Source organism: Neoarius graeffei, chromosome 12 (assembly GCF_027579695.1).
Source record: "Neoarius graeffei isolate fNeoGra1 chromosome 12, fNeoGra1.pri, whole genome shotgun sequence".
Taxonomy (NCBI): Eukaryota; Metazoa; Chordata; class Actinopteri; order Siluriformes; family Ariidae; genus Neoarius; species Neoarius graeffei.
In genome coordinates this window covers 61323274-61346960 of record NC_083580.1, presented here as the reverse complement: position 1 = coordinate 61346960, position 23687 = coordinate 61323274, and the positions used below count along the sequence as shown (strand labels likewise).

The 23687-nt window shown below is 41.3% G+C and overlaps 1 protein-coding gene across 5 annotated transcripts in view; it reads left to right on the top strand.

The window, feature by feature from the left end:
* Positions 1 to 23687, top strand: part of arhgap32b (Rho GTPase activating protein 32b) — a 255649-nt gene that overhangs the window by 37549 nt on the left and 194413 nt on the right. For 2 of the 5 annotated variants that reach the window (XM_060936150.1, XM_060936149.1), the window contains exon 1: positions 15243 to 16485. The exons of 2 other annotated variants lie outside the window; for them this stretch is intronic. The gene's annotated coding sequence lies outside the window, so the exon portion shown is untranslated. Of the gene's footprint in view, positions 1 to 15241; positions 16486 to 23687 lie in introns of those variants that run through there. One more of the 5 variants, XM_060936147.1, reaches the window with a different exon arrangement.

Below are 23687 nucleotides of genomic sequence, written 5' to 3'. Positions count from 1 at the left end.
CACCAGAAGTTGTGCAATACCGGTGTATAGTCTAATTACACACATTTTCGCTCAGCGGTCTTCACCATCGCAATGATAAAATAAGGACCTTCTGTGTAAACTATCTAATGCACAGGAATAATCAAAAAAGTTGGGACAGGGGCAATAAGAGGCTGGAAAAGTTAAAGGTACAAAAAAGGAACAGCTGGAGGACCAAATTGCAACTCATTAGGTCAATTGGCAATAGGTCATTAACATGACTGGGTATAAAAAGAGCATCTTGGAGTGGCAGCGGCTCTCAGAAGTAAAGATGGGAAGAGGATCACCAATCCCCCTAATTCTGCGCCGACAAATAGTGGAGCAATATCAGAAAGGAGTTCGACAGTGTAAAATTGCAAAGAGTTTGAACATGTCATCATCTACAGTGCATAATATCATCAAAAGATTGAGAGAATCTGGAAGAATCTCTGTGCGTAAGGGTCAAGGCCGGAAAACCATACTGGGTGCCCGTGATCTTCGGGCCCTTAGACGGCACTGCATCACATACAGGCATGCTTCTGTATTGGAAATCACAAAATGGGCTCAGGAATATTTCCAGAGAACATTATCTGTGAACACAGTTCACCGTGCCATCCGCCGTCGCCAGCTAAAACTCTATAGTTCAAAGAAGAAGCCGTATCTAAACATGATCCAGAAGCGCAGACGTCTTCTCTGGGCCAAGGCTCATTTAAAATGGACTGTGGCAAAGTGGAAAACTGTTCTGTGGTCAGACGAATCAAAATTTGAAGTTCTTTATGGAAATCAGGGACGCCGTGTCATTCGGACTAAAGAGGAGAAGGACGACCCAAGTTGTTATCAGCGCTCAGTTCAGAAGCCTGCATCTCTGATGGTATGGGGTTGCATTAGTGCGTGTGGCATGGGCAGCTTACACATCTGGAAAGACACCATCAGTGCTGAAAAGTATATCCAGGTTCTAGAGCAACATATGCTCCCATCCAGACGACGTCTCTTTCAGGGAAGACCTTGCATTTTCCAACATGACAATGCCAAACCACATACTGCATCAATTACAGCATCATGGCTGCGTAGAAGAAGGGTCCGGGTACTGAACTGGCCAGCCTGCAGTCCAGATCTTTCACCCATAGAAAACATTTGGCGCATCATAAAACGGAAGATACGACAAAAAAGACCTAAGACAGTTGAGCAACTAGAATCCTACATTAGACAAGAATGGGTTAACATTCCTATCCCTAAACTTGAGCAACTTGTCTCCTCAGTCCCCAGACGTTTACACACTGTTGGAAAGAGAAAAGGGGATGTCTCACAGTGGTAAACATGGCCTTGTCCCAACTTTTTTGAGATGTGGTGTTGTCATGAAATTTAAAAATCACCTAATTTTTCTCTTTAAATGATACATTTTCTCAGTTTAAACATTTGATATGTCATCTATGTTCTATTCTGAATAAAATATGGAATTTTGAAACTTCCACATCATTGCATTCCATTTTTATTTACAATTTGTACTTTGTCCCAACTTTTTGGAGTCAGGGTTGTATGTGTGTGTGTGTGTGTGTGTGTATGTGTGTATATATATATATATATATATATATATATATATATATATATATATATATATACACACACACACACACACACAATTATAATTTACCAGCTTAAGGTCGGTCCGTGTCGTGAAATTCCATGACCTCGGCCTTGAAAATACTGACATCGGCCCAGAGGCTTCGGTCAGTATTTTCAAGACCTTGGTCACGGTATTTCATGATATGGACCGACCTTAAAGGAACAGTCCACCGTATTTCCATAATGAAATATGCTTTTATCTGAATTGAGACGAGCTGCTCCGTACCTCTCCGAGTTTGCGCGACCTCCCAGTCAGTCAGACGCAGTCAGACGCGCTGTCACTCCTGTTAGCAATGTAGCTAGGCTCAGTATGGCCAATGGTATTTTTTGGGGCTGTAGTTAGATGCGACCAAACTCTTCCGCGTTTTTCCTGTTTACATAGGTTTATGTGACCAGTGACATGAAACAAGTTCAGTTACACAAATTGAAACGTAGCGATTTTCTATGCTATGGAAAGTCCGCACTATAATGACAGGCGTACTAACACCTTCTGCGCGCTTCGGCAGTGCATTGATACGGAGCTCAGATATCAATGCGCTGCCGAAGCGCGCAGAAGGTGTTAGTACGCCTGTCATTATAGTGCGGACTTTCCATAGCATAGAAAATCGCTACGTTTCAATTTGTGTAACTGAACTTGTTTCATGTCACTGGTCATATAAACCTATGTAAACAGGAAAAACACGGAAGAGTTTGGTCGCATCTAACTACAGCCCCAAAAATACCATTGGCCATACTGAGCCTAGCTACATTGCTAACAGGAGTGACAGCGCGTCTGACTGCGTCTGACTGACTGGGAGGTCGCGCAAAGCTCGGAGAGGTACGGAGCAGCTCGTCTCAATTCAGATAAGAGCATATTTCATTATGGAAGTACGGTGGACTGTTCCTTTAAGCTGGTAAATAATATATATATTTTTTTTTCTTTACCAAATTCTAACAGAAAATGAGAGCGCCCGAAAGGGAAACCATATTTAGAACACACCTGCTACTCGACTTTCTCCTGAAATGTTTTCTTTTATTTCGTCTTCCTCAGGGTAGTAAAACTCACTTTCGCTGTGAACACTGTCGTTCTCGCTATCCATGCTGTAAAATTAATGCGATTATACTGAGCAGTGCGAAAATAAATGTTGACAAAAGATTGCTACCATTTTTTTGTTGTTGTGAACGAGCGAGTCGCCAAAGGTCCGTAACCGGGGTCCAGATCGTAGGATTCCATAGCGCTCGCGAGCCAATCAGAGCGCAGGATTTGATGGAAACCGGACTGCGAAAAAAATAATTTATAGAATTAAATCACAGCTAAGAGACTATTTCATGGTCAGTTTAAGTGTAGTTATACGCAGCTGTCAGATTATTTTTATGCATCTAAACATATTTCTGGACTGAGGATATTGGTTATATTCTAGCCGCCTTTCAACTTTTCATTCGCCAGCACTTGCTTTACTCTGCAGTCATTGATTGTGTTCGGTACTGAACGAACATTGTTGTAGGTTTTATCCTGATATGGATTATCGTGTTGGATGTTAGTGCGCTCGGACCGATTTGTCTTTTGGAGTCATTTGGGAATGCTGTTGTAGCAGTGTCCGCATCCTCAGAGCCCAGACTCTGTAAGAACTGCACTGTTACCAGCTGCCAGCTTTCCACTCAGCCTGAGCGTCTCAGCAGTGCTGCAGTGGGTGTGCATGTCTGCTCATGTGTACGCTGTAGATGTGCGGTTCTGCGTACGCACCGTAATGACATGGTGTCTCAGCTGGCGTAGTTCAATACTGATGGAGAAAACAAATGGCTGGGGGAGGGGTTTGAAGCTGCAGATCTTTCCTTTGACCCCACCTCCTTCTGTGTGCTTTTGTACACATCAGCGTTTTGTAAAGCTGCAAACTGGGCAGAGTCAGTGAACGTTCCTGGATGGGAGCTAAATAAATATTTGAATTCTCAGCAGTATGTGGGACGTATTGGATATTAGAAAATATCTCTCATGCCAATTACGTGTGTGATTTTTTTTTATTTTATTTTTTTTTTAACCTCCACTTTTCTGTTACCACCAGATCTTTGAAACCCCTGATTAATCACTGCTTGTGTCCATCACAACCCCCCATTCAGCGTGAGCAGTTCTTCCAGCCGATGGTTGTTCCAAAGCATTTCAATTACAGAAGGAAAAAGTACTTGAATACGTTTAAATATTATGACATGAACTGTTTTCCTGCTCCAGACAGAATGCGGATGAGCAGTCGTGTTACACTCTGCTCTTTAGTACCACGTAAAATTTTACATGCAGTCGAATTTGAATACGCAAAATGTAATCTGATTTATTTGCACGACAGAACTTGCGACTCTGTGAAAGCGCAATATGTAATAATAGTAATGTGCTTTTATTCTAAGCCATTTTCAACAAGTACATTTTTGAATTCATGAGATGTTTTCACGTCCTATGAATATTTAAACACCATCTGTTCAATTTGTCAGCTGTAGTGAGCACTTGTGCCACAAACAAGTAAAATCAGTCATGCAAAGGAAGCGCAATGAAAATTCAAGTTTTATTTGTAGAGCGCTTTTCACGACAGACCTTGTCGAAAAGCAGCTTTGCAGAAAATTAAATATGTTAAACACGAGCTAATTTTATCCCTAATCTATCCCCAATGAGCACGCCTGTGGCGACAGTGGCGAGGAAAACCTCCCTCAGACGGCATGAGGAAGAAACCTCGAGAGGAACCAGACTCAAAAGGGAACCCATCCTCATTTGGGTGATCACAGATAGTGTGATTATGAATAATTTGCTTCTATAACTGTGTAACCAGGAAATTCATGAAAGTTTTAACATGAAGTCTGTTTTGTTGAAGTTACAAACTGTTCCTCGATGGAGACTTGAGTGTAAAACTGTTCATGACAACTGCAGTCCTAAAGTTATCATGTCAATTGTAGTCCTCAGCCAAGAGAGCAAAACTCTAATGCCGCTTTTCCACTACCAACGCGGCTGAGTTGGGCTGAGCCGTGCCGTGCCGAGTCGAGCTGAGTCGAGCTGAGCGGGGCTGTTGGAGTTGCATTTCGACTACAACCGCGCTGAACCGTGCTGGCTGGAAGTGGGTGGACACATTGGGTGGAGTTAGCGAAAGTGGGTGGACGTCACGTGATGTCGTTAGGCGGCGCAAACAGTGACATCAGTGACCTTTTAAGCGGTAGTCTCACGACCCGGATAGTAAACAATAAACATGGAGTCGTTAATGTTGCTGGTCTCGGTGCTGTGGCTTGTTGTCACCGACAACGCCAACAGATACTGGCAAGAGCGTATAGATGAGGCGAGGCGCATAAGGCTTCAGAAATTCTCGTAATTATTCTTCTTCCGGGTTTACAGATCCCAGCGTGCTCGCGGGGCGTGTGTGGGCATGTGAGGACACTCCTCCTCACCAATCAGTGCACAGGGGAGTGCCTGCTCACGCCCCCAGCCTCACTCGGCTCGCTTTGGCTCGCTTCAGCCCCACTCCAAAACGGTGCGAGTTTTAGGGGCTAAGCAGGGCTGAAGCGAGCCGAGTCGTGCTGTTCTTTGGTAGTCGAAACGCGAGCCGTGTCGGGCTGAAGTGAGCTGAAAAAGGGTAGTGGAAAAGGGCCATAAGTGTCCAGAACCATCTTCCAAGTACGACTTTCGGCTGGCCATATGGGGCGTTTTTGAACACCTACTATGTTACAGGTCAGAATTTTAAGTCAGGTGGAATTTTTCAACAGTGGTTAGAATTTTTAACTCCGTTCATAATTTGCTACTTGTATTAGGGAGACTTACTATATTTAGGGTTAGATTTAGGGTTAGGATTTGGGAAGACTTTGTATTTTAAAGTACTTGATGACCGTAATAAGACTGGACTCATTAATAAAAAAAAAAAAAAAAAATATATATATATATATATATATATAGAGAGAGAGAGAGAGAGTGAGTGATTCCACGCTTATGGGTACTGAAATGGGGACATGAACTTATTTTTAAAAATTCACCTAAAACCATTTCTTTTTTTACCATCAGGTCACAAAACATGTAATCTTTAATGAATGATATGTTAAAAGATAACTTTAATTTTCTGAGATGTAATAAAAACATATTTATATGCCAAAGTCAGAACGTAACAGAAGTGTTGTGGACATATATATTCTCAATTTTAACAATGTAGAATTACTTTTTGAAACATAGGAAGGTGATGTTTTAGCAAATATAATTAATAAACATGTGTAGTAGAATAAACATACACATTCTTTCAATAAGATTAACATGGTATATAGCTAGATTGTAATTAATTTGTAACAGACGCGAGATGGACAATCGTAACAGAAGTAATGTAACAGACATCATTTTGGAACTCATAGGCTTGACTTTGGCATATAAATATGTTTTTATTATGTAAGGAAACTGCAGAATAGGTAGACAGACAGACAAGAGGAAAGACTAGGTACAGTGGTGCATGAAAGTTTGTGAACCCTTTAGAATTTTCTATATTTCTGCATAAATATGACCGAAAAAAACATCAGATTTTCACACAAGTCCTAAAAGTAGATAAAGAGAACCCAGTTAAACAAATGAGACAAAAATATTATACTTGGTCATTTATTTATTGAGGAAAATGATCCAATATTACATATCTGTGAGTGGCAAAAGTGTGTGAACCTTTGCTTTCAGTATCTGGTGTGACCCCCTTGTGCAGCAATAACTGCAACTAAACGTTTGCGGTAACTGTTGATCAGTCCTGCACACCGGCTTGGAGGAATTTTAGCCCATTCCTCCGGACAGAACAGCTTCAACTCTGGGATGTTGGTGGGTTTCCTCACATGAACTGCTCGCTTCAGGTCCTTCCACAACATTTCCATTGGATTAAAGTCAGGACTTTGACTTGGCCATTCCAAAACATTAACTTTATTCTTCTTTAACCATTCTTTGGTAGAACGACTTGTGTGCTTAGGGTCGTTGTCTTGCTGCATGACCCACCTTCTCTTGAGATTCAGTTCATGGACAGATGTCCTGACATTTTCCTTTAGAATTAGCTGGTGTAATTCAGAATTCATTGTTCCATCAATGATGGCAAGCTGTCCTGGCCCAGATGCAGCAAAACAGGCCCAAACCATGATACTACCACCAACATGTTTCACAGATGGGATAAGGTTCTTATGCTGGAATGCAGTGTTTTCCTTTCTCCAAACATAACGCTTCTCATTTAAACCAAAAAGTTCTATTTTGATCTCATCCGTCCACAAAACATTTTTCCAATAGCCTTCTGGCTTGTCCTCATGATCTTTAGCAAACTGCAGACAAGCAGCAATGTTCTTTTTGGAGAGCAGTGGCTTTCTCCTTGCAACCCTGCCATGCACACCATTGTTGTTCAGTGTTCTCCTGATGGTGGACTCATGAACATTAACATTAGCCAATGTGAGAGAGGCCTTCAGTTGCTTAGAAGTTACCCTGGGGTCCTTTGTGACCTCGCTGACTATTACACGCCTTGCTCTTGGAGTGATCTTTGTTGGTCGACCACTCCTGGGGAGGGTAACAATGGTCTTGAATTTTCTCCATTTGTACACAATCTGTCTGACTGTGGATTGGTGGAGTCTGAACTCTTTAGAGATGGTTTTGTAACCTTTTCCAGCCTGATGAGCATCAACAACGCTTTTTCTGAGGTCCTCAGAAATCTCCTTTGTTCGTGCCATGATGCACTTCTACAAACATGTGTTGTGAAGATCAGACTTTGATAGATCCCTGTTCTTTAAATAAAACAGGGTGCCCACTCACACCTGATTGTCATCCCATTGATTGAAAACACCTGACTCTAATTTCACCTTCAAATTAACTGCTAATCCTAGAGGTTCACATACTTTTGCCACTCACAGATATGTAATATTGGATCATTTTCCTCAATAAATAAATGACCCAGTATAATATTTTTGTCTCATTTGTTTAACTGGGTTCTCTTTATCTACTTTTAGGACTTGTGTGAAAATGTGATGTTGTTTTAGGTCATATTTATGCAGAAATATAGAAAATTCTAAAGGGTTCACAAACTTTCAAACACCACTGTAAGTGTAGACAGAAGAAGTGGATGGAAGAAAGAGAGACAAAAGAAGTGATGGAAAATCCCTTAGATAATCCAAAATTTTACTTCGGTTGGAAATTATGAACTAGGCTAAAAAATTTAGCCCAGGTTAAAAAAAAAAATCAATCAGGTTGAAATTTTTTACCTGTAACCATAAATGTTGTTTAAGTTAATGAGACAGTCGATGACGACACAGCTCACGCGGCCCCGTCTAGTCCAGAAGGAACGATCTAAAGTGGGTCACCTTGCGCAGTAAATGTTGCAAGCTATATACACCCTAGGAATACCGACCTATTTGCCAGAAAGAATCCAAAACGGTGAGGAATTAACCAAGAAGAAGCGATTTTTGTTGAACTGCTCATTAAGGCTTAATTAGTCCATAACTTCATTAATAATTGTAATGAAGCAAATCTGGGTAGAAGTGATATGCACCCTAGGTTCCCCTACCTTCGTGCCAGAAAGAATCAAAATCGGTGAAGAATACGCTATTTGTGTGGAAACTGCTCGTTAGGGCTTAGTTACGCCATATTTTCATTATTAATTGCAATTATGCAAATTTGGGTAGAAGCCATATGCACCCCAGGCAGACCTACGTTCCTGCCAATAAGAATAAAAATCGGTGAAGAATTGAGAGAGAAGAAGCGATTTTTGTGAAAATTGCATGAACAACACATGATGGCATCATCGCCTGTCAGCTGCTTGAGCTAGAGGTCTGCGCGGAACAGAATTTTCAGTCCCGCTCCCGCCCACTCCCGCATTGTGCAGTCCCGCTCCCGCAAAGAATTATGGTTTTCAGTCCCGCTCCCACCCGCGCCTGCCATATTTTGTCCCGCTCCCGCCCGCAAATCCCGCATGATGCAGACGTTCGTGTTATTTCTCACAAAAGTTCTTGTCATTGGCTTGGGGAATTAAACATGCTGAGCTTAGCTGAGCTCTCCACTGACCAATCCTTCACCTAGCGCACGTAGCGAGGGTGCGCGTTGCCAGGCGGCATGCGCAGCTGAGGCTTTACAGAGATGGTCTGCTCTTCTGCCATGATCGGAGATCTCAAACACGGAAGAGCGGAAAGGAATCGGAAACGTACGGGAGATTAGACCACATCTGCAAATTTAGACATCTTAAAATGTTTTTATTAATGCCAAATAAAAATGTCCAGCACAAATGATATATGATAGACGTAAATTAATAATTTATAAATTTTATTTTAAACACGTTTTTAGTTCGCGGGACTGCAGCTTATCACCTCTCCCGCCTGCTCCCGCATTGTGCACTCCCCCTCCCGCCCGCGCCTGCAATGAGCTTTCAAAATTTGTCCTGCGCCGCACTGCTTTGTGTCGGGTCCCGCGGGACTCCCGCGGGAGTGCAGGGCTCTAGCTTGAGCTAATAACGGGCAATGCTTTTGGTAAACAGTTTATCCACTAAAGTTAAACCGAAAAGTTTTATCTGTACACACAGACTATATCTCTGTCATTTTTTTGTTTCAGATTGGTAGAACGTTTTTAAAAAATTCACTTGGATGGGAACCTGTTTTTTTTTTTTTTTTTTTTAAATCACTAAAACATTTTGTTCGCTTGAATGGAAACCTAAATGGATAAAAGTTTACTCTATACCTGTAACGCATGCCCTTTTAGACCCTTTTTGTGATCGCCTTTGCTTGTGCATCTCCCGTTTTGTATTCTGCAACGCTGCTGTTGCAGTAGCTTGTGTCTCAATGTGCTGAGACCACCGCCTCCTCCATTCTCCACTGCATTTAACCTCCACTTTCTTCTGAGCTGCTTTAATGCATCCACCTTTGCATGCAGGCATTGTGTAGCTCTCTAAACGTGCCACATCGAAAGCGTCTGACATGAGCTTGGCCTCGTTGTTTAAGTAAAGTGCATAGAAACGTGCGATATAGAGCGCGTGCGAATAAAACGTCCTGTCGTTTTGAAGTTTGAAACTGGGCTGCACTTCTAATAATAGAGCGATGCTGCATGTGACGTGCGCTAGCGGCTGAGCTGCATCTGTAGAGCAGGGCGTCAGGTTTTTCATTACGGCAGTGAAAACCTTCAGGCAGATGAGACGTGGCCTACTTTCTTACCAGCATTATTACTTCTTCTCACATAGGACCAAAAGAAACAGGTCATTTCTTCGGCACCATTAATCTTCGTCGTTTTGATGATATTTAGAAATGGTCAGGTGCTCCTTCACGGGTGCACACCACTTCTTGAAAAATCATGACGGAAAGCAACATCTACATTCTTTGAGTGACATTGTTCATGTTGGTTTTTAAGCTATGTGCAGGCTGGATGAAGTGCAGCACAAATTTACTGGCCATGTGTTTATGCACCTGGTCCATGCAGTAACATTCTTGGATATTCAAAATAAGCTGCTTCATCTTTTGCAGACGGGAACCATCAGGGCCTTCAGAGAGGCCCAAACATATCCGCGTTTCAAACGTTATATTTAATTTCTTTCATTCTTTCGTAATTTCATGATAATTATTCTCTTCTAATTCTCACTTGGCCTCGTTTTCTATCAAATTTGCTTCAGTAATGAAAGGGTTACTGTCCTGAAAATATTTAAATCGAGTTCTCCAATGAGATTTTTTTGTTTGTTGTCTCTAGGCTGAGAAGAGTTTCGAGCTGGCTCACTCATTGGTTAGGACTTCATTGCCGGGACAGAAGGCCATGGCAGTTTATGTAGGAAGTGAAAGGTGAATTAACCAATCAAATTAATTTGATTTATAGTGGGAGGAACTAAAAATGTATCACCCTCGGCCTTCTCGAAGGCCAGCGCGAGCTTAAAGTGCATATTCTGGACCGATTTCGGTTTTTTTTTATATGAAAGTATGTCCCTTTACACACTCATCCAGAAGGGTAATTTTGCACAAGCCCAGCAGAAAAAAATAAAATAACAAAACGCGTCTGGAAAAATCCCAAGGGAGTCTGGAGCCAGATTCGTGACGTTACCTGTGGAAGCGCCAGCAGGCTGCGAGAGCTTTGCACGGTTTCAGTGCACAGCCTGTGTAGACCAAGCGCTCCCATTTCTCTCTCATTGTCCGGTCTTTTGGGAAACGATGAGTACTAATCCCATCATGATTGGTGTTGCTACACCCTCCTACGATACATCTGTTAACCATTTTAATAATTAAACAATAACGGTGAAGGAATTTGCAGAAAACCACCAGATCGTTTTCTCATAAACAAACCAGCGCTGACGTAGGATTCAGAGGGAGGCGTCCCGCACGTGACGTCACGAAAATCAATGTTTGCCGGGAAATCCAAATGGCAAGTTTTTTCAGAGGCGGATCAATTCGCCTCAAATGGCTTGATTTCAACTGAATTTTTCTGATATTGCGCAAGGTAAAAAAAATTGCAGAGAATGCAGAATGTTACAGATATTTGACCAAAGTTTAATATAAAATAGGAGAATTACATTGATCTCGCTCCTGAATTTACCCGTGATATGCACTTTAACCACGAATCGACGCTGTCAGCACAGCAGTGAAGTCACCTTCCAGTCGGTGTAGCGTTCATCAGTGGTGTTAGCGAATGCTAATAAAGCGGTCAAGCCAGTGCTATCGAGAGCAAGTAGCACAGGCTAACGACCGAGAAACTAAGGCCAAGTTTACATTAGACCGTATCTGTCTCGTTTTCTTCGCGGATGCACTGTCTGTTTACATTAAAACGCCTGGAAACACCGGGAAACGGGAATCCGCCAGGGTCCACGTATTCAATCCAGATCGTGTCTGGTCCGGTGCTGTGTAAACATTGAGAATACGCGGATACGCTGTGCTGAGCTCTAGCTGGCGTCGTCATTGGACAACGTCACTGTGACATCCACCTTCCTGATTCGCTGGCGTTGGTCATGTGACGCGACTGCTGAAAAACGGCGCGGACTTCCACCTTGTATCAACTTTCATTAAAGAGTATAAAAGTATGAAAATACTGCAAATACTGATGCAAATACTGCCCATTGTGTAGTTATGATTGTCTTTAGGCTTGCCATCCTTCCACTTGCAAGTGGTAAGTGACGCGCATACCCGACATGCACTGAGAGCACACACACAGCGGCTCAGTCCCGAATCACTGCTCGTGCGCCTCACTCGCACGCTCTGTAAGCTGCGCAGGGCCGGAGTGCGCACCCTCCAGAGGGCACTCGCTGTTCAGGGCGGAGTGATTTGAAGCGCAGAATGCCTGCGGAGCCGAGCGTATCCGTGTATTGGCGTTGCTGTGTGCACTCGAATCGTGTATTGGCATTGCTGTGTGCACACTAATCGTTTTAAAAACGTTAATCTGATGATCCGCTGATACGGTCTAATGTAAACCCCACCTAAGATTTCCGTTTCCAGACTCTTCTTCCACACTGCACGCTCGCCACACTATTTTTTACTCAGACTTAAGTATTCATTTCCCTGTGTAATTTATTTAGTTACTTTTAAAATCAACATCGACAAGTACACGCAACGGTGCGACCTGGGAGCCTGCTGCTAATCCCTGACAAAATCCTTTGCCCTGTTGCTTTTTTTGTGTGTCTGGCTCAGGTTTGGCTGAGCTCAAGTCCCAGCTCCAATAGTAACCGTTCGCCACTGGTCTCTTGTATAGATTCAGTACTCAGATATACTGTATGACCTTTCGTTGTCTGTTTTTCGTGAAGTGATTTGCTCTTTTAAACCATGTTGCTTGTTGGTGATGCACACGCAAACTAGGCCACTATTACCGGTAGATTATTATTTTATGATGTCTGTCGTGTTTGCATTTGATTTCTTCTGATCTGGTTTATGAGCCTAGGCCAAGTTTATAGCTCGTCCATCCTACCAGTGCCAAAGAGATCTATCCCCAAACGTGTACATTCATGTTTTATTAACTATCCACTGTTTAAACGTGTTGAAATATACACTGTTTGTTGTTTCTCATAAATGACTTGATGTGACCGGTCTACAAAGCTTCACAAAAAAAAAAAAAATGCACAGACTTGACTGCTTTAAAATACTTTCAAATTTAATACGTCTCCCAAGTCTACATGCCCCTCCACCGGAGTCTGTATTTGCATACTGAAAAACGATTCGCTTTTGCTTTTTGTGATGCAGTAACATTTTAATACCATGCGTTCCGATTTTCACCTTCTGTTTTAGAGAAGAATGAGAGTAATGAGCTACAACCCCGATTCCAAAAAAGTTGGGACAGAGTACAAATTGTAAATGAAAACAGAATGCAATGATGTGGAAGTTTCAAAATTCCATATTTTATTCAGAATAGAACATAGATGACATATCAAATGTTTAAACTGAGAAAATGTATCATTTAAAGAGAAAAATTAGGTGATTTTAAATTTCATGACAACAACACATCTCAAAAAAGTTGGGACAAGGCCATGTTTACCACTGTGAGACATCCCCTTTTCTCTTTACAACAGTCTGTAAACGTCTGGGGACTGAGGAGACAAGTTGCTCAAGTTTAGGGATAGGAATGTTAACCCATTCTTGTCTAATGTAGGATTCTAGTTGCTCAACTGTCTTAGGTCTTTTTTGTCGTATCTTCCGTTTTATGATGCGCCAAATGTTTTCTATGGGTGAAAGATCTGGACTGCAGGCTGGCCAGTTCAGTACCCGGACCCTTCTTCTACGCAGCCATGATGCTGTAATTGATGCAGTATGTGGTTTGGCATTGTCATGTTGGAAAATGCAAGGTCTTCCCTGAAAGAGACGTCGTCTGGATGGGAGCATATGTTGCTCTAGAACCTGGATATACCTTTCAGCATTGATGGTGTCTTTCCAGATGTGTAAGCTGCCCAGTTCACATGCACTAATGCAACCCCATACCATCAGAGATGCAGGCTTCTGAACTGAGCGCTCATAACTTGGGTCGTCCTTCTCCTCTTTAGTCCGAATGACACGGCGTCCCTGATTTCCATAAAGAACTTCAAATTTTGATTCGTCTGACCACAGAACAGTTTTCCACTTTGCCACAGTCCATTTTAAATGAGCCTTGGCCCAGAGAAGACGTCTGCGCTTCTGGATCATGTTTAGATACGGCTTCTTCTTTGAACTATAGAGTTTTAGCTGGCAACGGCGGATGGCACGGTGAATTGTGTTCACAGATAATGTTCTCTGGAAATATTCCCGAGCCCATTTTGTGATTTCCAATACAGAAGCATGCCTGTATGTGATGCAGTGCCGTCTAAGGGCCCGAAGATCACGGGCACCCAGTATGGTTTTCCGGCCTTGACCCTTACGCACAGAGATTCTTCCAGATTCTCTGACTCTTTTGATGATATTATGCACTGTAGATGATGATATGTTCAAACTCTTTGCAATTTTACACTGTCGAACTCCTTTCTGATATTGCTCCACTATTTGTCGGCGCAGAATTAGGGGGATTGGTGATCCTCTTCCCATCTTTACTTCTGAGAGCCGCTGCCACTCCAAGATGCTCTTTTTATACCCAGTCATGTTAATGACCTATTGCCAGTTGACCTAATGAGTTGCAATTTGGTCCTCCAGCTGTTCCTTTTTTGTCCCTTTAACTTTTCCAGCCTCTTATTGCCCCTGTCCCAACTTTTTTGAGATGTGTTGCTGTCATGAAATTTCAAATGAGCCAATATTTGGCATGAAATTTCAAAAACGTCTCACTTTGGACATTTGATATGTTGTCTATGTTCTATTGTGAATACAATATCAGTTTTTGAGATCTGTAAATTATTGCATTCTGTTTTTATTTACAATTTGTACTTTGTCCCAACTTTTTTGGAATCGGGGTTGTACAATAATGATTTTGGAACTTTTACGTTCAAGTTTATTATTACTTGCACGTTTCATACAAATATGTTCACATGCACATTACAATAATTAAGTATGCATACAACAACTCTTGGCGACTGTAATAATAGTTCACGATTAGACGTTAGGCTATAATGTGATGGACTTCTAATAGCAATGAGTTCTAGATGCTGGTTAATATGGCTTGTTTTTTGGAACGTAATCACTCGAAAATTATTTTTGTACTTAAAGAAGCCGACGATAGGCGTGCCCGAACGGCCTAACTCGCAAAAATATTTCTGCCTGAACGTCTTGGTCAGGCAAATCGGGCATTCAGGCAACGCCTTGAGTTGATACTTGTTTATTATGCAGTCTGTTGACGTATAGACGTATCAAATCTTGAGCCCTGTACGTGCCGTATAATTGCACCCTGACAAACCTGCCTTGGCTAAACGATTACATTTAGTCTACAGGGAAAACATTCTGTACATTTTGGCTGAGGTCTTGTTTGAAGGTTTCAGAGTGACTTAATTCAGTAATAGTCATAGCATAGCGTATGCAAACTTTCCTCTGTGGATTGATTAGTCTGCATGTGTTCTTTGGACACGTTATCAAAGCCGCCAATGAAACCTCTGTATTTGATCATCGTTTTCTCTACCAATCCTTCGCAATTTCATCATATGAAATCGATTAAGGAAAGGTTATGTCAGTTTTGAGATCTTTGCTTTTGTGGTCCTTGAGCGTGCATTACTGAAATCAGAGCGATGTAAGAAGTATACTCGTATACTGTATATTTCTGATACCACAACATAGGCACGTCTCTCTCTCTTTTTTTTTTTTTTTTCCTCCACAGTCACAGTTTCTCAGCGATTTCTCACTTTTGCACTGGTTTCTTGGCTCCTTCTCGCCTTCCGTGTGGCTGCTCTGTGTCTTGAGACTCCTCCAGGAAAGTCTTTATAATCGTCCTCAGATGTGATGGAATGCCATTGCAGCTGTGGCAAATTTTATTCCTCCATGGCCTGTGTGTTTCAAGACTCCTACCCCAGCCATTGCCTTGAGTTCACCTCTCATCTAAAGCCACGTGCTGTCTCAAGAAAACCTCCGTCCTGCTTTGGGGTTGCGTGATTAGTTCGGAGATGTCCACACAGTCAGTAGATCGATCATATACTGTACAGGCCAGGTTTAAAAAAAAAAGTAAATTTAAAAAAAAAAAAAATTGGAAGACGATCAGTTTTTGAGTGATCTAGAAGTCCTCTGCTCTTGATTTTACTGTTTACTGACTCGAGAATGGGCGGCATTTATTTTTTTTTTTTTAATGTTCCTGCTCGAGCACCGAATGTCCTTTGCAGTCTCACCTTCTCTCAGCATTTCTCTCCGTCAGAGTGTTCCTGACGTCTGGCCTGTACTAATCCCAGAGGAGGAAAAGAGCACACAAGGGCACGTGCTGGAGAAGCAGTCTGGGCCGTTGCAAGGGCAGCCCCCGCCTTCCACTCGCCTTTCGGCGTACGAGTTCCCTGCTTTGTCCCACGGACTGTACCAATGAGAGTTTGTGGGGGGAGGAGGGGAAGGCAGGAAGGAATTAGAGCATGGGCTGCTTGCTGGAAGGATATTCCAGATTGGTACAAAGAGCAGAACTGCTCGTACTCGTCTTTCTCTGTTCAGTCGTACTTCTGTTAGTCTGGACGTGCGGTTTCCTCTCGTGCTGAAGAAACAGGACTCGGAGCGACGGCGTGGTGCATCAGGAGGGTGATGAGAAAAACAAAACGGTGCAGCTGAGAAACCACAGCAGCCTTGCAGAATCCATTAAAAGCCGCGCGGTCATCATTCTGTTGCGTGCGTTTGTATGAATGCGTCAGTGGGAGGAGCCGAGTCTTACTACAGTGTCAGGACAGAGCACTAGAGAGGCAGCAGCACCAATATCTGCCGAGTGGAACGGCAAGTGTGTGTCTCCCACAAACCACGCTGATGCTGAGTGATGGAGATGGAAGGCGGGCTGAGGGGGAGGAAGCATTAAGGAGGAACAAAAGACTGGCTTAACCATCTTAACCGGTGCAGACAGGACGCTGCGCCTCTGTGAGTCGTCCCCCCCGCTCCATCTCTCTTTGCTTTCCCCTTTTTATTCACCCCTCTTATTGCTCTCGATTTGTTCTCCTTTCACTTTTAGTCTGTTCTGCACCTCTGAGCGAAAGGCTGCAGATGTCTGTCATTTCACACCAATTCAAGAGATTTCTGTGTCTGCTATTTCAGTAACATGGAGATTTATATACTCCAGCTGTTTTCTGCAAGTGGATCTTTGCATGCTTTTACACCTTTTATATTTGTTAATTTGAAGTTGTTGTTGTTGTTTTCCTGTCTGTCCTGCAAAGTCCAGAAGGACAGAATAGTCTTTCTGATGAGCTTGGGAGGATGGACCATTCAGAAAATTATTACCCAGGCACAAGAATACTCTAACATTGTCGCTCAGGATATTAAACTAATCATTATTTTTAAAAAATAGTTTAAGCCAGAATGTGTCCACAGTGGAATCGAGGTGTTTATTGGGGTTTTGTTTTGTTTTTCCAACGCTATCCAAAGTACAGCATTTTCAGTCTTCATTACTAGCAATACCTATAAAGATATTGTGTGGTCATGGGGAAAGTATTTTTATTTAGACACAGCACCTCACAGCCGGGTTCGGTTCACGGTCCTGGCACATGCAGAGGGCCGTTTCTGTGTGCTGTGTCTGCAGCGAGCGTGTTAGCGTACTGTGGTTTCACAGCGGTCTGTTCTGGATAAATAGGTCAGTCTCTCTCACTGCCGAGAGTTTTTGGAAGAGTCACTGTGGCTCGTAGGCAGTGTGATGATTACTGCAGCTCAGCTGGCCAGAAGTGCAGCTTCACTAATGAGCAGAGTGAAAAAGCACCACCTCACGTCCTCGGCCACACTGTCTGTGATCTCTCCTTTAACTCGTCAGCCTCATTTTCCCACGAACATGCCAACAGCTCAGCCTTTATTGTGTACAGCAGAGTAACTGACTGCTTTAGCTGCTTTTTTCTGTTTATTAAGTAATCTATTTATTTATTTATTTGCTTACTTTTAACCTTTTTGCACTGGTAAAAGAAAAGCAGCAAGCAGAAAGTAATGTAGAAAGAAAGAAAGAAAGAAAGAAAGAAAGAAAGAAAGAAAGAAAGAAGATGCTAGGCAAAGAAAGAAAGAAAAAGAAAGAACATGCTAGGCATAGAAAAAGGGAGAAATACAGAAAGAAAATACTAGGCAAAGAAAGAAAGAAAAAGAAAGCATGCTAGGCAAAGAAAGAAAGAGAGATTGTGCTAGACAGAGAAAGACAAAAGCAGGAAATAACAAAAAGAGCATGCTAGACAGGGAAAGAAAGAAAGAAAATGTGCTAGACAGAAAGAAAGAACGTGCTAGACAATGATCGAAAGAACGTGCTAGACAATGATCGAAAGAACGTGCTAGACAGAGAGAAAGAAAGAACGTGCTAGACAGAGAAAGAAAGAAAGAACATGCTAGACAGAAAGAAAGAAAGAAAGAACATGCTAGACAGAAAGAAAGAAAGAACATGCTAGACAGAAAGAAAGAAAGAAAGAAAGAAAGAACGTGCTAGACAGAGAAAGAAAGAACGTGCTAGACAGAGAAAGAAAGAAAGAACGAACGTGCTAGACAGAGAAAGAAAGAAAGAAAGAAAGAAAGAACGTGCTAGACAGAGAAAGAAAGAAAGAATGTGCTAGACAGAGAAAGAAAGAAAGAATGTGCTAGACAGAGAAAGAAAGAAAGAAAGAACGTGCTAGACAGAGAAAGAAAGAAAGAACATGCTAGACAGAAAGAAAGAAAGAAAGAACATGCTAGACAGAAAGAAAGAAAGAACATGCTAGACAGAAAGAAAGAAAGAAAGAAAGAAAGAACGTGCTAGACAGAGAAAGAAAGAACGTGCTAGACAGAGAAAGAAAGAAAGAACGAACGTGCTAGACAGAGAAAGAAAGAAAGAAAGAAAGAACGTGCTAGACAGAGAAAGAAAGAAAGAATGTGCTAGACAGAGAAAGAAAGAAAGAAAGAACATGCTAGACAGAAAGAAAGAAAGAACATGCTAGACAGAAAGAAAGAAAGAAAGAAAGAACGTGCTAGACAGAGAAAGAAAGAAAGAAAGAACGTGCTAGACAGAGAAAGAAAGAAAGAAAGAAAGAAAGAACGTGCTAGACAGAGAAAGAAAGAAAGAACATGCTAGACAGAAAGAAAGAAAGAAAGAACATGCTAGACAGAGAAAGAAAGAAAGAAAGAAAGAAAGAACGTGCTAGACAGAGAAAGAAAGAAAGAACGAACGTGCTAGACAGAGAAAGAAAGAAAGAAAGAAAGAACGTGCTAGACAGAGAAAGAAAGAAAGAATGTGCTAGACAGAGAAAGAAAGAAAGAAAGAACGTGCTAGACAGAGAAAGAAAGAAAGAAAGAAAGAAAGAAAGAACATGCTAGACAGAGAAAGAAAGAAAGAACGTGCTAGACAGAGAAAGAAAGAAAGAACGTGCTAGACAGAGAAAGAATGAAAGAATGTGCTAGACAGAGAAAGAAAGAAAGAACGTGCTAGACAGAGAAAGAATGAAAGAACGAACGTGCTAGACAGAGAAAGAAAGAAAGAAAGAAAGAACATGCTAGACAGAGAAAGAAAGAAAGAACGTGCTAGACAGAGAAAGAAAGAACATGCTAGACAAAGAAAGAACGTGCTAGACAGAGAGAAAGAAAGAAAGAAAGAAAGAAAGAACATGCTAGACAGAGAAAGAAAGAAAGAACGTGCTAGACAGAGAAAGAAAGAAAGAACGTGCTAGACAGAGAAAGAAAGAAAGAAAGAACATGCTAGACAGAGAAAGAAAGAAAGAACGTGCTAGACAGAGAAAGAAAGAAAGAACGTGCTAGACAGAGAAAGAATGAAAGAATGTGCTAGACAGAGAAAGAAAGAAAGAACGTGCTAGACAGAGAAAGAATGAAAGAACGAACGTGCTAGACAGAGAAAGAAAGAAAGAAAGAACATGCTAGACAGAGAAAGAAAGAAAGAACGTGCTAGACAGAGAAAGAAAGAACATGCTAGACAAAGAAAGAACGTGCTAGACAGAGAGAAAGAAAGAACGTGCTAGACAGAGAAAGAAAGAAGGAACGTGCTAGACAGAGAAAGAAAGAAGGAACGTGCTAGACAGAGAAAGAAAGAAGGAACGTGCTAGACAGAGAAAGAAAGAAGGAACGTGCTAGACAGAGAAAGAAAGCAAGAACGTGCTAGACAGAGAAAGAAAGCAAGAACGTGCTAGACAGAAAGAAAGAAAGAAAGAACGTGCTAGACAGAGAAAGAAAGAAAGAACGTGCTAGACAGAGAAAGAAAGAAAGAACGAACATGCTAGACAGAAAGAAAGAAAGAACGTGCTAGACAGAGAAAGAAAGAATGTGCTAGACAGAGAAAGAAAGAAAGAAAGAAAGAACGTGCTAGACAGAGAAAGAAAGAAAGAAAGAAAGAAAGAACGTGCTAGACAGAGAAAGAAAGAAAGAATGTGCTAGACAGAGAAAGAAAGAAAGAAAGAACGTGCTAGAGAAAGAAAGAAAGAACATGCTAGACAGAGAAAGAAAGAAAGAATGTGCTAGACAGAGAAAGAAAGAAAGAACGTGCTAGACAGAGAAAGAATGAAAGAACGTGCTAGACAGAGAAAGAAAGAAAGAACGTGCTAGACAGAGAAAGAATGAAAGAACGTGCTAGACAGAGAAAGAAAGAAAGAACGTGCTAGACAGAGAAAGAAAGAAAGAAAAAGAAAGAAAAAGAACGTGCTAGACAAAGAAAGAAAGAACATGCTAGACAAAGAAAGAAAGAACGTGCTAGACAGAGAAAGAAAGAACGTGCTAGACAGAGAAAGAAAGAACGTGCTAGACAGAGAAAGAAAGAACGTGCTAGACAGAGAAAGAAAGAACGTGCTAGACAGAGAAAGAAAGAACGTGCTAGACAGAGAAAGAAAGAACGTGCTAGACAGAGAAAGAAAGAACGTGCTAGACAGAGAAAGAAAGAACGTGCTAGACAGAGAAAGAAAGAACGTGCTAGACAGAGAAAGAAAGAACGTGCTAGACAGAGAAAGAAAGAACGTGCTAGACAGAGAAAGAAAGAACGTGCTAGACAGAGAAAGAAAGAACGTGCTAGACAGAGAAAGAAAGAACGTGCTAGACAGAGAAAGAAAGAACGTGCTAGACAGAGAAAGAAAGAACGTGCTAGACAGAGAAAGAAAGAACGTGCTAGACAGAGAGAGAAAGAAAGAACGTGCTAGACAGAGAGAGAAAGAAAGAACGTGCTAGACAGAGAGAGAAAGAAAGAACGTGCTAGACAGAGAGAGAAAGAAAGAACGTGCTAGACAGAGAGAGAAAGAAAGAACGTGCTAGACAGAGAGAGAAAGAAAGAACGTGCTAGACAGAGAGAGAAAGAAAGAACGTGCTAGACAGAGAGAGAAAGAAAGAACGTGCTAGACAGAGAGAGAAAGAAAGAACGTGCTAGACAGAGAAAGAAAGAAAGAACGTGCTAGACAGAGAAAGAAAGAAAGAACGTGCTAGACAGAGAGAGAAAGAAAGAACGTGCTAGACAGAGAGAGAAAGAAAGAACGTGCTAGACAGAGAGAGAAAGAAAGAACGTGCTAGACAGAGAGAGAAAGAAAGAACGTGCTAGACAGAGAGAGAAAGAAAGAACGTGCTAGACAGAGAAAGAAAGAAAGAACGTGCTAGACAGAGAAAGAAAGAAAGAACGTGCTAGACAGAGAAAGAAAGAAAGAATGTGCTAGACAGAGAAAGAAAGAAAGAACGTGCTAGACATAGAAAGAAAGAAAGAACGTGCTAGACAGAGAAAGAAAGAAAGAAAGAACCTGCTAGACAGAGAAAGAAAGAAAGAAAGAAAGAAAGAACGTGCTAGACAGAGAAAGAAAGAAAGAACGTGCTAGACAGAGAAAGAAAGAAAGAACCTGCTAGACAGAGAAAGAAAGAAAGAACCTGCTAGACAGAGAAAGAAAGAAAGAACCTGCTAGACAGAGAAAGAAAGAAAGAACGTGCTAGACAGAGAAAGAAAGAAAGAACGTGCTAGACAGAGAAAGAAAGAAAGAAAGAACGTGCTAGACAGAGAAAGAAAGAAAGAATGTGCTAGACAGAGAAAGAAAGAAAGAATGTGCTAGACAGAGAAAGAAAGAAAGAACATGCTAGACATAGAAAGAAAGAACGTGCTAGACAGAGAAAGAAAGAAAGAACGTGCTAGACAGAGAAAGAAAGAAAGAACGTGCTAGACAGAGAAAGAAAGAAAGAAAGAACCTGCTAGACAGAGAAAGAAAGAAAGAACGTGCTAGACAGAGAAAGAAAGAAAGAACGTGCTAGACAGAGAAAGAAAGAAAGAAAGAAAGAACCTGCTAGACAAAGAAAGAAAGAAAGAATGTGCTAGACAGAGAAAGAAAGAAAGAATGTGCTAGACAGAGAAAGAAAGAAAGAATGTGCTAGACAGAGAAAGAAAGAAAGAATGTGCTAGACAGAGAAAGAAAGAAAGAACGTGCTAGACAGAGAAAGAAAGAAAGAATGTGCTAGACAGAGAAAGAAAGAAAGAACGTGCTAGACAGAGAAAGAAAGAACGTGCTAGACAGAGAAAGAACGAAAGAATGTGCTAGACAGAGAAAGAAAGAAAGAATGTGCTAGACAGAGAAAGAAAGAAAGAATGTGCTAGACAGAGAAAGAAAGAAAGAACGTGCTAGACATAGAAAGAAAGAAAGAAAGAACGTGCTAGACAGAGAAAGAAAGAAAGAACCTGCTAGACAGAGAAAGAAAGAAAGAACCTGCTAGACAGAGAAAGAAAGAAAGAAAGAAAGAAAGAAAGAACGTGCTAGACAGAGAAAGAAAGAAAGAACGTGCTAGACAGAAAGAAAGAACGTGCTAGACAGAGAAAGAAAGAAAGAAAGAAAGAACGTGCTAGACAGAGAAAGAAAGAAAGAAAGAAAGAAAGAAAGAAAGAACGTGCTAGACAGAGAAAGAAAGAAAGAACCTGCTAGACAGAGAAAGAAAGAAAGAACCTGCTAGACAGAGAAAGAAAGAAAGAAAGAAAGAACGTGCTAGACAGAGAAAGAAAGAAAGAACGTGCTAGACAGAGAAAGAAAGAAAGAACGTGCTAGACAGAGAAAAAAGAACGTGCTAGACAGAAAGAAAGAACGTGCTAGACAGAGAAAGAAAGAAGGAACGTGCTAGACAGAAAGAAAGAAGGAACGTGCTAGACAGAGAAAGAAAGAAGGAACGTGCTAGACAGAGAAAGAAAGCAAGAACGTGCTAGACAGAGAAAGAAAGAAAGAACGTGCTAGACAGAGAAAGAAAGAAAGAACGTGCTAGACAGAGAAAGAAAGAACGTGCTAGACAGAGAAAGAAAGAAAGAACGAACGTGCTAGACAGAGAAAGAAAGAAAGAAAGAAAGAACGTGCTAGACAGAGAAAGAAAGAAAGAATGTGCTAGACAGAGAAAGAAAGAAAGAAAGAACGTGCTAGACAGAGAAAGAAAGAAAGAAAGAAAGAACATGCTAGACAGAGAAAGAAAGAAAGAACATGCTAGACAGAAAGAAAGAAAGAAAGAACATGCTAGACAGAAAGAAAGAAAGAACATGCTAGACAGAAAGAAAGAAAGAAAGAAAGAAAGAAAGAAAGAACGTGCTAGACAGAGAAAGAAAGAACGTGCTAGACAGAGAAAGAAAGAAAGAACGAACGTGCTAGACAGAGAAAGAAAGAAAGAAAGAAAGAACGTGCTAGACAGAGAAAGAAAGAAAGAATGTGCTAGACAGAGAAAGAAAGAAAGAAAGAACATGCTAGACAGAAAGAAAGAAAGAACATGCTAGACAGAAAGAAAGAAAGAAAGAAAGAAAGAAAGAAAGAAAGAAAGAACGTGCTAGACAGAGAAAGAAAGAAAGAAAGAACGTGCTAGACAGAGAAAGAAAGAAAGAAAGAAAGAAAGAAAGAACGTGCTAGACAGAGAAAGAAAGAAAGAACATGCTAGACAGAAAGAAAGAAAGAAAGAACATGCTAGACAGAGAAAGAAAGAAAGAAAGAAAGAACGTGCTAGACAGAGAAAGAAAGAAAGAACGAACGTGCTAGACAGAGAAAGAAAGAAAGAAAGAAAGAACGTGCTAGACAGAGAAAGAAAGAAAGAACATGCTAGACAGAGAAAGAAAGAAAGAACGTGCTAGACAGAGAAAGAAAGAAAGAATGTGCTAGACAGAGAAAGAAAGAAAGAACGTGCTAGACAGAGAAAGAAAG